The following is a 17025-nucleotide window of genomic DNA, read 5'->3' as shown; positions in this document are numbered from 1 at the left end:
AATGCCATTATATGTACTTGCATGTATGTGAATATACGCTTGTATCTGTAGGTAGGTATTGATATTTAGTAGTAACTGTCTTTATTCATATAATTTTTGAAGGTGTGTATATGGATAAAGGCATATACTATCATTATACTATTACTCCATGGGTATTTTCCTACACCATCTCAAAAGCCAGAGCACAAGGCGACTAAATACGCTTTTTTTTTATTCTTTTTATCCCTTTCTGTCGTTGTTACACAAAACAAAAAATGATTTCAGTTGGTACTTCGCACAGTGAAACATGATATTAATAATACATGAAAGTGCATTTGTAGTATCAGTCTATTATAGAGGCCTGAACGTAAAGACGAAACGAGTCGAAGTTACACAGAAAATAGAAACTATCTATAATTTGTTGGAAAGATGTTCCTATATCCAAAGCTGATGAAAATGTTATGAAAATGAATTGGGGTCTAAGAAAACGGTATTGGTCCATATAAGTCGAAATGCACGAGGTGTAGCAATCCTCTTCAACAACAATTTCGAAGATGTAATATCTGAAACATATTGACGATAACGGTTGATATTTATTATTTTAAACATCACGGTTCACCCTCACCTTAGTGTATGGCCCAAAAAGTGTTAATGATCCTCAAGCTTGTAAATTCGTCCTAAAGTTACGGACAGTCAAACAGAATTTATCCTGTGCAGATGTATTAGCGAAAACATTCGACTCTTGAATGACATTATTTTTAAACAAAAAGAATAAACATGTTAAAGAAGAAAGGGGTTATCATATAAGTAAATTTTTAAAAAGCATTTGACACGCTTTCCAAACGATTCATAATGAAGGTTTAAGATAAGTTTGGCTTTGGAACATTTATATACAAAGTGGTGAATATCTTTATTTCAAACTCCACTTCGTGTGTCATACAAAATGGTTACTTGTCTCAAATATTTTTATAAAGAAAGAGGGTGTAGACACGGGACGAATTTCACCATATTTGTTTCTTTTTGTGGCAGAAATGCAAGAGATAATGATAAGAAATAATACAAATAATAAAGTATTGTTCTTGGTGAACCTGAGCATGTAAAAGGTCAATATGCAGATTACACCGAACTATTTCTAGACGTCTCAGCACCCTCTCTAAATGAAGCACTAAAGTAAGTGTTATTAAATGTCTTGCGTAAAGTGTTATATATGATAAAATTAAAGAGGTATGGCTAGGATCAATGACAGAAAGTTCACTAAATAATGTTTTAATTTAGCATTGGATTGTATTAAAAACCTTGCTTTTGTCAATCAATTTAATGCTTCTATATGTGTTATTTTTGCATATGTTATTTTTTCAAGGAAAAAGACATCAATGATATTGAGATGTTTCTTGCAAGAAGAAACAGGACAAATAAAATGTTCACTAAAAGTGGAGTTTAATGGAGCAAACCACAAAGCAAGATGATGATTTAAAGTAATCATTATCTCATATAAGTATTACAAGTACATCGTTACATCAACGTTACATCAAAATGTTGTACATTTTACTCATGACATTCACCATTTTACGATGACTTTGTTCACAATGGTATGTACCTTTGACTTGAATTAAAAAAAAAACATTAAAAAAGAAATTTTCTCCCGCGTCGATTATTTGTTATTCAGATACATGCGTGAGTCCCACCCCAACACCATACGCACACTGCCACACGCACACGCACACGCACACGCACACGCACACGCACACGCACATACATATACCACGCACAGCACAACACGTACACACTAGTGAGAAACATCCTTTTAACTTCGTATCCTGGAAGGAGAAGAAAAATATATTTACATGGCAATATCATAGTAATTACCTCTGTAATTACAGTCCAGACTTTTTGGCTCGCCTATCTACGTATTTATATTGTTTTGTGGGCTTGCAAGTGATAATATTACGAAAGGTATGAACGGGTATGATAGGTAACCCGCGACAGGACTTGTTTTTTCGGGTACGTGAGTCTGTAAGATTTAACTACTTATTGAAATATTCCGTACACGTCACAAGGACACTCATTGCAGAGGGTGTAAACCCGCGAGAAACATAGTATCACCAGTGTGCGCTGTATGTACACACTACTACTCACTGACCTACTTAAGGATTGCTCACAATCTATATTTTTAACCCATTATTGTATATTGTCAGGAACTGTGAGTCTGAATACAGGTTCATTGTGTGTAAGAATGGACGTGCAACGTTTCCTACATACTTTCTCTAAATAGTTTCTCCTGGGAGCGGATTTCCGAGGATGGGTGGGGAGAGTTGTCACTTGCCCTGATATACATGTACATTTGTTATGAGATTATGACATGAACTATAACATGACATGAAGGACAGTTGGTTGTCATTCTCTTGCAGTTCTTTACCGATAAAAGACACATTAAAGTAAGTACCACATAGACTGTTTCCCAAGATATGATGTTCGAGTTCAATATGATTTCTTGAGGTAAGACAGTATCAATCATGCAACAATGTACTCCAGATTTAAGCCTTTTTATATGTCAAATCGGGACGTCCTTCGTAGTTTTGTACGCCTTGTAACGTAGATAATTTATGAAGCCTCTTGTTATAATGATAAGTAGAGATCTCACTTAATCGATAGCGAGGACCTGTGTACTTGGGGAACCTTGAAAAGAGATGGAAACTGAGAACAGTGTTTTGACTCCTTTTATTAATGGAATGCAAGTGACCATTATAATTACAACATAATTATAAAGCTGTTATCGTATAAACAAAGAATAAAACAAATAAATGTTAAAGTTTTATATAGTAAGTAATGCAATCTATGAGTGATATATTTTAGAATCACTACGGTAATGGTTTTGAAATATTTCGAGACTTACTACAGTTGTCACGTGTTTTTTTATTGTATACACATAGCTCACACACAGAAAACACAGTGATATTGAAACACTAACAAACATGTAACTGTCATATACATGCAATATAAATGACACCAAAAGGCACCTAGTACATAGAGATTACAAGCATTGGCGAATGCTTCGGCAGGAGTGAACCACTAGACATATTAGGTCGGTTTACACTAGGTTTACAAAATGTAAAAGGTGGTTTGCCTGGTACACTTAACCTAGCCTATTACCTTACTCTGTATTTACCATATGCATTATAACTAGATAATAAAATACAACAACCTTTACACAAAACAAATACACAAATAGGTTTGTACATCTGCAGCGCCAAAGGGAGATAATCATTGTTATATCATTCTCATGCGTCCCTAAGGGAAATAATTCAGAATGCACTTTACTACTTTATCTACAAAGCTTCCCTAGTAACGGTGAGAGATAATAAATTTATAATAAAACAAGCTAACTTTGATCCAGTGGGATCAACACGGCGCAAATAAAATTTAGTACCATAAATGTACCTAATATATGCAGGCGAGGAGCGCAGGCGCTCTAGGGCAAGTAAACTAGTATTTTCATAATTATTTATGTATTTCGTATGTACGTATATCATTATACACACGTGAGACAAACATAAAATTTCTTATAAAAGTTGGGTTACATATTTTCAACGATTACTTATCCCCATGACCCATGCCCCCATGTCATTTTCTCAAAACCATAACAAAAAGGGCTAGGCGCCCAGCGCCGAGAATAAATGAAACACATTTTTGTTCTAGTACAACGTTTTCACAGAAGTTGTAAACGTCTGAGACCTGTATCACTTCGGGCTTTCCTCCCACATTAAGCTGACACGCCGTGATATAACTGGAATACTGTTAAAAGCGGCGTTAAACCCAACTCACTCACTCTAGAACAACGAAGGCTATTTTATATAACTTGCAATATGTAACACACATACATTATTCATCGAAAACTAAGGTGACGGTAGGTCAAATGGGGTTTAACGTCGTGTCCAAGATTATTGCACTTGTATAGCGACGTGCATGTACGTGTGTGTGTGTGGCTGCTTGTACTAGTCCGGTCTAATGCCGATTTATAGTGCTAGCCCTCTGATACCATGCCGAGGTTTAACATGAGTACCCCACTTTCAACTAAATGAACACATATTAATACACCAATATAGCCCTTAATAATGCACATACATTTTTTAAGTACAAATAATGTACATGTGAACTGCTTCCCATGAAAGGAGAAGGAAACCGTGATCACAGTGTTTTTGACGTATACTCAACAAATGCAAGTGTTTGTTAGGACTATTGTTGATGCTTTAAGTGTTTTAGAGGTCGCGTCTCCCTAAGCAATTTCGGCTGTCCCTCTTTGGACTCATGTGCACATATCTATTGTGAGTGTTAGTATTGATAACATTTCTGTATTGATAAGAATTTAATTTTCGCATTGATATGAATTCATTTTTTTTTGTAATTGGATAGAATTTCTTTGGCTGCTCTCTTTATATACTTTCGAGTAGCTGTCCATGTATCGGAAATAGAATTAGTTTGGCCTCCGCTATTGTATATCTTGTATAGGCTGTATCCCTGCTTTGTCTAGAGCTAGCTTCGCCAGTATGTCTGCTTTTTTCATTTCCACGAATATCTTGTTTTAACCAACCCAGGGCGGGGGCAAGGTCTTGACATTCCAATAACAAGTGAGCAATGGATTCAGGTTGATTGCAAGATGGGCATGCCTTTTCATAGTGCTCTTTGTGACCAAGTCTGAGGCGTAATATGGCTACTTCAACTTTCATTTGAGTATGAGTATGGATTTTGGTGGATCTTGGGGTGAATTTTTTTTATAGGCTTTGGAGGGTTTAATTTGTATCTCAAGTTTGCTGAAGGGAATAGGCTTATCTCTGCTTTGTCTAGAGCTAGCTTCGCCGATATGTCTGTTTTTTTCATTTCCACGAATATCTATGTGATACGGTATCCAGCACAGCTCCCCCTTGGTCCGATAGTTCAGTATATTCGTACAGAATATTCTTGACTGTGATTGGTCTCGAGTTTGTGTTTCTGCCGCTGATCGCTTGTAATGCACTTAGCGAGTCTGAAAGGGTGACTGCCATTGCCGTCGTTAGTTCCAGTATCAGTTTGGGTGCATGATGAATTGCTTCCAATTTAGCAGTAAATACTGACTGGCCGTGAGGCAGGCGGACTGAATGTGTTTGGGGTTTGGAGCTTTAAATATAATTTCCGTCACCAACAATGTTGTTGATAGGATTTTTGGATCAATTAGTGTATATATGGACCAGCTGTCCCAGGTAGTGTGAATTTTAGTAATTGATGCTGATCGTAGTAGTTTTGAGTTTTCCTTTTTAGTGCCGTCTGATGTTAAAGCAGTTTCTACGTTTGATGTTTTTAATTTCCAGGGAGGACGTAACCCGCTGTAGAGGCTTTCTGGTGGCTGAATGTCTAATATCCCCGATGGTTTTAGTGAGGGATGTGTCCGAGTAGGGCTTCATCTCGGGTGTTTTTGTTTTGCCCTATCTGCTTCACTAATGGATTTAATGTTTGTCCCCAGAACGTTAATATTTCCTGCTCTCTTCTTAGCTTCAATTGAAGTATTCTTTTCTTCTACCAGTAGTGCTTCTAGTGAAGTACCTGTTGCTGCACCTGTGGCTAGTATTTCGGCTTTTTACTGTTTTCTCTCCAGGCGGCTCAAGGCAGTGTTTGATGCTGAGTGAATGGCTTAGTCATAGTCCATTTTTTATCTGATTAGTGATGTCCAGCTGAGTGTTCCGAGAGGTACCCCAGTATGTGCCTGAAATTCCCGCAATACGTTTTCAACATATCTTACATATGTTTGCTCCAAGTGAGGTGTTGATCGACACTTAGGATCATGCCCAGACATTTTGCGGAGTTTTCGAATTTGATTGGTTTGCCATTTATGAAGTGACGGGGTATCATGGCACAGTCTTTTTATATAAATTTTAAACCCCCATTTATTGCACCATTGACCTACTCTGTCCAGGACTGACTGCTTTTGGGATTTGTGAAATATCCCTGTGTTTTACCCATATTGCTCCGTCACTAACGAATTTAGAAGTTTGTGTAGGAGAGTTATCATGATAAAATAGATAATTCATCATGTCCAGTGACAGGATCATATTGATTGTTCCCTATTTTAACTGATATTAAACTGTGTTGCAGGAAGCTGTCTATGAAGATGGCCATGTTCCCTTCCTCTCTATTTTGTGCTAGTTTGGTGAGGTGTCCGTCATGCCATACCATGTCGAAGGCTTTGCTGAAGTCCCGAATACTGTGGCGATCCGTTGTCTGTTTAATAGAGATTTCTTTATTTCATTTTCCAGTCTTAGTTTATTATCTTGACATGAGTGTCCCTTCCTTAAGCCGCTTTGATCAGGTTTGATATGGTTGCCAGTGTGAAGGTGATGCATGGGCCTTTTTGTAAAAAAAATGGCTTCCATAGCTTCGCACATGTTTGACGTGAGTAAGAAAGGTCCCTGAGAGTTTGTTAAGGCTTCGTCCTTCCCTTGCTTTAGAAGCGGTAAAACTGCAGCATGTTTCCATGCTTTTGGGACTTCTCCTTTGGACCTCATCGTGTTGTTGTTTTTAGCTTTTGGAGAAGGCTTTGGTTTGATCAGGTAGGTTTTTAACATCTCGTAACTGGTTGTGTTAAGACGAGATGCAGTGCCTTTTCACAGTTGTATTGCATCATCATACTCTATCACAGTTAATGGTATATGGCATATCAGATGCTTTGCGTCTGTGTTGATATCTTAGGCATAAGCATTTTGTCCTGTTGGAATTCTTTGCTGCAATGTGTGTTGCTGCTGACAGATGAGAAGTGCTCAGCTGGAATGTTGGCCATTTCTTTGACTGTATGAGGATTGGCTAACTTGGCTTTTTTATCGGTTCACACTTACCCCTCAAGCGTGTATTTTGCTACAGACTGTTTTAGCATTTGCACTTTCTTTAAGAGATTTGCAGAACGTCTGTCATTACTCATTTTTAGATTCATTATCAGATTTATTACTTTTTGACCTACTTAGGGCTATCTTTCTCACTCTCCTACCTTTTGTTATTTTCCATTGTACAGGAGTTTTGTCAGTTTTGTGGACTTTTGGGGGAATTGATATTTCAGGTGCGGCAATATTTGCGGAGGTGAGATTTTAGCACAACAATCAGATTTATCTAAGGCAATTTCCGAGAATTTGAATGACGTACATGTATATTCCTCCCTGTATTTAGGCCAGTCAGCGTTTGCAAAGTCCCATGTTCGCTGAGGATACGGCTGTTCATCTAATTGTGGTGGGCTACCTATATAGTTGAGTGTCGGAAGGTGCTCGCTTCCCCAAGTGTCACCATGGACTTACCATTGGTTCTTTGTGGCATTTGTGAGGTCAATTGAACTCTTTGTGTTGCAGACATTGCCATAACGGGTGGGACTGTGATTGTTGACAGTTATGAGATTGTCATCCTCACCCCATTTATCTATGATTTGGCGTATTTGCACAAATCGTTCATGTTTTTCAATTAAGGACTTTTGGCTCTGAAACCACCAAGGATTATCCCATTTTAGCCAACTATTTGAAAAGATGAAAAGGTGATCAATATCCCTCGCAGTAAGAGTATGATTGCTCAAAATAAACCAGGTCAGCAAGCCTGACAGCCTGAAACATATGGTCGTCTGTTGATTGGTTAGGACCGATTCTTATGGGTGCTGTCTATCACCAAACGCTGAAGGATCAATATCGGAGGAAAGAAACTATCATAACCAATGCAACTACATGTATAAACAGTTCTCAACAATGCACAATTTGATAGTGATTCATAAATACCTGCTCATGATATAGTCGGAATCGTACAATCTAATTTTCATTTATGAAAATGGAAAGTGTTTTGTCGCTTTTATTGACTGCTGATAATGCTTTCCCCCTGAAAATGAATAATACAGAATGTGTGATTATTGTCTTCACTGCTTATAAGAACTGTATAATTTGTACTGTATGTGAACTCAATTATTTCCCACAGTCAACATTTTGACAGATAATTACATGTTCACTTAACTTCTTATTTTATATTTCTACCATCAAGTCGGAACTTTCAATATGTTGAGTTGAACAACGGTCGACGAGTGCTAACACGTGTTCCATTGACGCACACTTACAGTTTTGTTGCAAAGACTTGACAGTATTTTATGTTGATAGTTGTATGTAAATATTCGGAGAACTTTATGGACTATAAAATCTAACTAAAATTTTGAAAACGTTTTTCTTTTACTACATTGCTTAACATGGTATCTTGTTTAATTTGATTTTAATGTTGAATGCCATTATATGTACTTGCATGTATGTGAATATACGCTTGTATCTGTAGGTAGGTATTGATATTTAGTAGTAACTGTCTTTATTCATATAATTTTTGAAGGTGTGTATATGGATAAAGGCATATACTATCATTATACTATTACTCCATGGGTATTTTCCTACACCATCTCAAAAGCCAGAGCACAAGGCGACTAAATACGCTTCTTTTTTTATTCTTTTTATCCCTTTCTGTCGTTGTTACACAAAACAAAAAATGATTTCAGTTGGTACTTCGCACAGTGAAACATGATATTAATAATACATGAAAGTGCATTTGTAGTATCAGTCTATTATAGAGGCCTGAACGAAAAGACGAAACGAGTCGAAGTTACACAGAAAATAGAAACTATCTATAATTTGTTGGAAAGATGTTCCTATATCCAAAGCTGATGAAAATGTTATGAAAATGAATTGGGGTCTAAGAAAACGGTATTGGTCCATATAAGTCGAAATGCACGAGGTGTAGCAATCCTCTTCAACAACAATTTCGAAGATGTAATATCTGAAACATATTGACGATAACGGTTGATATTTATTATTTTAAACATCACGGTTCACCCTCACCTTAGTGTATGGCCCAAAAAGTGTTAATGATCCTCAAGCTTGTAAATTCGTCCTAAAGTTACGGACAGTCAAACAGAATTTATCCTGTGCAGATGTATTAGCGAAAACATTCGACTCTTGAATGACATTATTTTTAAACAAAAAGAATAAACATGTTAAAGAAGAAAGGGGTTATCATATAAGTAAATTTTTAAAAAGCATTTGACACGCTTTCCAAACGATTCATAATGAAGGTTTAAGATAAGTTTGGCTTTGGAACATTTATATACAAAGTGGTGAATATCTTTATTTCAAACTCCACTTCGTGTGTCATACAAAATGGTTACTTGTCTCAAATATTTTTATAAAGAAAGAGGGTGTAGACACGGGACGAATTTCACCATATTTGTTTCTTTTTGTGGCAGAAATGCAAGAGATAATGATAAGAAATAATACAAATAATAAAGTATTGTTCTTGGTGAACCTGAGCATGTAAAAGGTCAATATGCAGATTACACCGAACTATTTCTAGACGTCTCAGCACCCTCTCTAAATGAAGCACTAAAGTAAGTGTTATTAAATGTCTTGCGTAAAGTGTTATATATGATAAAATTAAAGAGGTATGGCTAGGATCAATGACAGAAAGTTCACTAAATAATGTTTTAATTTAGCATTGGATTGTATTAAAAACCTTGCTTTTGTCAATCAATTTAATGCTTCTATATGTGTTATTTTTGCATATGTTATTTTTTCAAGGAAAAAGACATCAATGATATTGAGATGTTTCTTGCAAGAAGAAACAGGACAAATAAAATGTTCACTAAAAGTGGAGTTTAATGGAGCAAACCACAAAGCAAGATGATGATTTAAAGTAATCATTATCTCATATAAGTATTACAAGTACATCGTTACATCAACGTTACATCAAAATGTTGTACATTTTACTCATGACATTCACCATTTTACGATGACTTTGTTCACAATGGTATGTACCTTTGACTTGAATTAAAAAAAAAACATTAAAAAAGAAATTTTCTCCCGCGTCGATTATTTGTTATTCAGATACATGCGTGAGTCCCACCCCAACACCATACGCACACTGCCACACGCACACGCACACGCACACGCACACGCACATACATATACCACGCACAGCACAACACGTACACACTAGTGAGAAACATCCTTTTAACTTCGTATCCTGGAAGGAGAAGAAAAATATATTTACATGGCAATATCATAGTAATTACCTCTGTAATTACAGTCCAGACTTTTTGGCTCGCCTATCTACGTATTTATATTGTTTTGTGGGCTTGCAAGTGATAATATTACGAAAGGTATGAACGGGTATGATAGGTAACCCGCGACAGGACTTGTTTTTTCGGGTACGTGAGTCTGTAAGATTTAACTACTTATTGAAATATTCCGTACACGTCACAAGGACACTCATTGCAGAGGGTGTAAACCCGCGAGAAACATAGTATCACCAGTGTGCGCTGTATGTACACACTACTACTCACTGACCTACTTAAGGATTGCTCACAATCTATATTTTTAACCCATTATTGTATATTGTCAGGAACTGTGAGTCTGAATACAGGTTCATTGTGTGTAAGAATGGACGTGCAACGTTTCCTACATACTTTCTCTAAATAGTTTCTCCTGGGAGCGGATTTCCGAGGATGGGTGGGGAGAGTTGTCACTTGCCCTGATATACATGTACATTTGTTATGAGATTATGACATGAACTATAACATGACATGAAGGACAGTTGGTTGTCATTCTCTTGCAGTTCTTTACCGATAAAAGACACATTAAAGTAAGTACCACATAGACTGTTTCCCAAGATATGATGTTCGAGTTCAATATGATTTCTTGAGGTAAGACAGTATCAATCATGCAACAATGTACTCCAGATTTAAGCCTTTTTATATGTCAAATCGGGACGTCCTTCGTAGTTTTGTACGCCTTGTAACGTAGATAATTTATGAAGCCTCTTGTTATAATGATAAGTAGAGATCTCACTTAATCGATAGCGAGGACCTGTGTACTTGGGGAACCTTGAAAAGAGATGGAAACTGAGAACAGTGTTTTGACTCCTTTTATTAATGGAATGCAAGTGACCATTATAATTACAACATAATTATAAAGCTGTTATCGTATAAACAAAGAATAAAACAAATAAATGTTAAAGTTTTATATAGTAAGTAATGCAATCTATGAGTGATATATTTTAGAATCACTACGGTAATGGTTTTGAAATATTTCGAGACTTACTACAGTTGTCACGTGTTTTTTTATTGTATACACATAGCTCACACACAGAAAACACAGTGATATTGAAACACTAACAAACATGTAACTGTCATATACATGCAATATAAATGACACCAAAAGGCACCTAGTACATAGAGATTACAAGCATTGGCGAATGCTTCGGCAGGAGTGAACCACTAGACATATTAGGTCGGTTTACACTAGGTTTACAAAATGTAAAAGGTGGTTTGCCTGGTACACTTAACCTAGCCTATTACCTTACTCTGTATTTACCATATGCATTATAACTAGATAATAAAATACAACAACCTTTACACAAAACAAATACACAAATAGGTTTGTACATCTGCAGCGCCAAAGGGAGATAATCATTGTTATATCATTCTCATGCGTCCCTAAGGGAAATAATTCAGAATGCACTTTACTACTTTATCTACAAAGCTTCCCTAGTAACGGTGAGAGATAATAAATTTATAATAAAACAAGATAACTTTGATCCAGTGGGATCAACACGGCGCAAATAAAATTTAGTACCATAAATGTACCTAATATATGCAGGCGAGGAGCGCAGGCGCTCTAGGGCAAGTAAACTAGTCTAGGATAGTCTAGGCTCACCAGTCTACCGGTTAGTCTAGGCTCCCTGTTTAATGTGATTGTTGCCGAATGACATAATTATGTTTTGTGTAATAATTTACAGTTTACAGCTAGGAATGTTGTAAAAATATTTTCATAATTATTTATGTATTTCGTATGTACGTATATCATTATACACACGTGAGACAAACATAAAATTTCTTATAAAAGTTGGGTTACATATTTTCAACGATTACTTATCCCCATGACCCATGCCCCCATGTCATTTTCTCAAAACCATAACAAAAAGGGCTAGGCGCCCAGCGCCGAGAATAAATGAAACACATTTTTGTTCTAGTACAACGTTTTCACAGAAGTTGTAAACGTCTGAGACCTGTATCACTTCGGGCTTTCCTCCCACATTAAGCTGACACGCCGTGATATAACTGGAATACTGTTAAAAGCGGCGTTAAACCCAACTCACTCACTCTAGAACAACGTAGGCTATTTTATATAACTTGCAATATGTAACACACATACATTATTCATCGAAAACTAAGGTGACGGTAGGTCAAATGGGGTTTAACGTCGTGTCCAAGATTATTGCACTTGTATAGCGACGTGCATGTACGTGTGTGTGTGTGGCTGCTTGTACTAGTCCGGTCTAATGCCGATTTATAGTGCTAGCCCTCTGATACCATGCCGAGGTTTAACATGAGTACCCCACTTTCAACTAAATGAACACATATTAATACACCAATATAGCCCTTAATAATGCACATACATTTTTTAAGTACAAATAATGTACATGTGAACTGCTTCCCATGAAAGGAGAAGGAAACCGTGATCACAGTGTTTTTGACGTATACTCAACAAATGCAAGTGTTTGTTAGGACTATTGTTGATGCTTTAAGTGTTTTAGAGGTCGCGTCTCCCTAAGCAATTTCGGCTGTCCCTCTTTGGACTCATGTGCACATATCTATTGTGAGTGTTAGTATTGATAACATTTCTGTATTGATAAGAATTTAATTTTCGCATTGATATGAATTCATTTTTTTTTGTAATTGGATAGAATTTCTTTGGCTGCTCTCTTTATATACTTTCGAGTAGCTGTCCATGTATCGGAAATAGAATTAGTTTGGCCTCCGCTATTGTATATCTTGTATAGGCTGTATCCCTGCTTTGTCTAGAGCTAGCTTCGCCAGTATGTCTGCTTTTTTCATTTCCACGAATATCTTGTTTTAACCAACCCAGGGCGGAGGCATGGTCTTGACATTCCAATAACAAGTGAGCAATGGATTCAGGTTGATTGCAAGATGGGCATGCCTTTTCATAGTGCTCTTTGTGACCAAGTCTGAGGCGTAATATGGCTACTTCAACTTTCATTTGAGTATGAGTATGGATTTTGGTGGATCTTGGGGTGAATTTTTTTTATAGGCTTTGGAGGGTTTAATTTGTATCTCAAGTTTGCTGAAGGGAATAGGCTTATCTCTGCTTTGTCTAGAGCTAGCTTCGCCGATATGTCTGCTTTTTTCATTTCCACGAATATCTATGTGATACGTTATCCAGCACAGCTCCCCCTTGGTCCGATAGTTCAGTATACGTATATTCGTACAGAATATTCTTGACTGTGATTGGTCTCGAGTTTGTGTTTCTGCAGCTGATCGCTTGTAATGCACTTAGCGAGTCTGAAAGGGTGACTGCCATTGCCGTCGTTAGTTCCAGTATCAGTTTGGGTGCATGATGAATTGCTTCCAATTTAGCAGTAAATACTGACTGGCCGTGAGGCAGGCGGACTGAATGTGTTTGGGGTTTGGAGCTTTAAATATAATTCCCGTCACCAACAGTGTTGTTGATAGGATGTTTGGATCAATTAGTGTATATATGGACCAGCTGTCCCAAGTAGTGTGAATTTTAGTAATTGATGCTGATCGTAGTAGTTTTGAGTTTTCCTTTTTAGTGCCGTCTGATGTTAAAGCAGTGTCTACGTTTGATGTTTTTAATGTCCAAGGAGGATGTAACCCGCTGTAGAGGCTTTCTGGTGGCTGAATGTCTAATATCCCCGATGGTTTTAGTGAGGGATGTGTCCGAGTAGGGCTTCATCTCGGGTGTTTTTGTTTTGCCCTATCTGCTTCACTAATGGATTTGATGTTTGTCCCCAGAACGTTAATATTGCCTGCTCTCTTCTTAGCTTCAATTGAAGTATTCTTTTCTTCTACCAGTAGTGCTTCTAGTGAAGTACCTGTTGCTGCACCTGTGGCTAGTATTTCGGCTTTTTACTGTATTCTCTCCAGGCGGCTGAAGACAGTGTTTGATGCTGAGTGAATGGCTTAGTCATAGTCCATTTTTTATCTGATTAGTGAGGTCCAGCTGAGTGTTCCGAGAGGTACCCCAGGATGTGCCTGAAATTCCCGCAATACGTTTTTAACATATCTTATATGTTTGCTCCAAGTGAGGTGTTGATCGACACTTAGGATCATGCCCAGACATTTTGCGGAGTTTTCGAATTTGATTGGTTTGCCATTAATGAAGTGACGGGGTATCATGGCACAGTCTTTTTATATAAATTTTAAACCCCCATTTATTGCACCATTGACCTACTCTGTCCAGGACTGACTGCTTTTGGGATTTGTGTAATATCCCTGTGTTTTACCCATATTGCCCCGTCATCAACGAATTTAGAAGTTTGTGTAGGAGAGTTATCATGATAAAATAGATAATTCATCATGATGTCAAACAGAGTTGGTCTTAAAGGGGCACTGATCTAACGGACTGGTTGTTGCCTTTGTTATTGTTTTTCCCCCGTGAGTGCCGGATGATACGCAACGCAACTGAGCGTGACCAGAGACTGGGGTACCGTCTGCAAGGACAGCTAAATAAACTTGGAGGCTGGAGGCAATATTTGTTTTACGCATTTTTGAACACTGATTGGTTAACTGTGATCTATAATGGTTTCGACAAGGGGCGCATGTTAATTAATTTCTTCAGCCTAAACAAACAGACAAAAAGAACAAGGGAGCTCATGAGATGTCGTCATTTGGAAATACCCCAGATGGTTATAGTTTAAAACTAAAAAAAAGTATCCATGCAGTGAAAGCATTTTCGGATTTCGGCTTGCGTCGATAATACGATTACTACTCCCTTGTTGTCATCCACGTTTTCTCGTATAACCCTACACTTGTGTATTTGTCGTCATTCACTTGATACTCAGTTAATGAATTTATTACAGGTACAATTAGTGGTAGCACCACTTAGATTACCTGACAAAGGTTCCCATTTGGCATTTATTGTGTCTGGGGTAATTATTCAATCTAAATCCAGGTTTGAAGTGAGGTGAAATGTGTGTTATGTAATATGCACGTGGCAGCCCAGCAAGAGATGAATGATCAGTTGATTTACTTTTTTTTTGTAAATCAACGGATCGTTCCTAGTCATCAAAGGATTAACAGAAAATACGTTGATTGATTGATCACTGTTATCTTGCGCAGTGGATATGTCAAGAGTGAGTGTTTACATGTCTAGGTTTACTAAAACAAAGGGAATACACTCATATCATGGCGCGAAGTGCCGATGTAAAAACAACATACTTTGTTCAAAGGGTTAACTGATAATACGTTGATTGATTGATCATTGTTATCTATCACTCAATGGAATTTTTAGGAACCGTGGACGTTATGAAAATAGTTGTCACGTGGGCTTTCTCAGCCGACCATTGAGACTTGACACCTATGTAAAACACCGGAAATAATCCAAGCGATCAGTTGATAAAAACGAACACGGGTTATAATATTCCGAAACGATATATATCTTTTTAAATATTTGACACGTGACATCGAATAAGTTTCTTTGTACAGCTGCAGACGAGTGGGATATTGTTCCTTTGTGTGGATATTCACGGATACATTCTTCGAACAAGGAAGCTGCCAAAAACTTATACACATAAATTTGGTAGGTTGTAATTATGATATTTGCATTTTGTTTTCCTTCATTTGAACCGATTCGTTCTTGTTTCTCTACGTCTTGGCTGGGAAATTCTTCAATGCGCGATAGACGTTGTTGTCACAGGTCAAAAGCGTGTATATATTACCGTCAATTTGTAAAAAGTGATTCTCTCAGGCAATTTATAAAATGTGTAAATATTTCAGTCATTTTGACTAAAAAATCTGTCCAGATTGATCAAGACGATCAAAAGGGCCTACAGACATCACATCAGATTATTATGTAGGATTAAAAGCCAAACAACTTAGAAATGTACTTTTCAACGTAACATTTTCAGTCTCTTGGTGATGACATTAAACATCAAAATGTTTGGAATTCGTTGTCATAATAATACAGATGGAAATGTTTTTCAGTCACTTTGTAAAATAACTGAATATTTAGACGTTTAATAAATTTGTGACACATTTGACAATAAAAAAATATACACACTATAAAAAAAAGCATATGCTCAGGTGAAATATTTACTTTGTGTTGCAAGTCAAAATAGTGTAAACGAAAATCGCAAAATTACCAAGCAAGTGACTTATCAAAACTTCGTCACCATTACCGATGCTACTCACAAAGATACCTACATTTCCTTATTATCTCGAAAACTTTTTGTTGATCAATGTGACCATACGCCCTTATTACTACCCATAAAAGTGACTAATGCGCTTACGAATGGCGCTGCAGAGGTCGCGAACTAGTCTAGATTTCTGCTATACATCCGGGTACTCACTGGGAAAAAACAATAACAAAGGCAACAACCAGTCCCGGGGAATTGCGTTAGATCAGTGCCCCTTTAAAATGGTGCCTTTTAGCGTGCCGTTGTCCAGTGACAGGATCATATTGATTGTTCCCTACTGATATTAAACTGTGTTGCAGGAAGCTGTCTATGAAGATGGCCATGTTCCCTTCCTCTCTATTTTGTGCTAGTTTGGGGAGGAGTCCGTCATGCCATATATACCATGTCGAAGGCTTTGCTGAAGTCCAGAATACTGTGGCGATGCGTTGTCTGTTTAATAGAGATTTCTTTATTTCATTTTCCAGTCTTAGTTTATTATCTTGACATGAGTGTCCCTTCCTGAAGCCGCTTTGATCAGGTTTGATATGGTTGCCAGTGTGAAGGTGATGCATGGGCCTTTTTGTAAAAAAAAAGGCTTCCATAGCTTCGCACATGTTTGACGTGAGTGAGAAAGGTCCCTGAGAGTTTGTTAAGGCTTCGTCCTTCCCTTGCTTTAGAAGCGGTAAAACTGCAGCATGTTTCCATGCTTTTGGGACTTCTCCTTTGGACCTCATCGTGTTGTTGTTTTTAGCTTTTGGCGAAGGCTTTGGTTTGATCAGGTAGGTTTTTAACATCTCGTAACTGGTT

The sequence above is a fragment of the Haliotis rufescens genome, unplaced genomic scaffold (assembly GCF_023055435.1).
Source record: "Haliotis rufescens isolate VD_foot unplaced genomic scaffold, xgHalRufe1.0.p SCAF_5, whole genome shotgun sequence".
Classification (NCBI taxonomy): Eukaryota; Metazoa; Mollusca; class Gastropoda; order Lepetellida; family Haliotidae; genus Haliotis; species Haliotis rufescens.
This window is presented reverse-complemented; position numbering follows the sequence as displayed.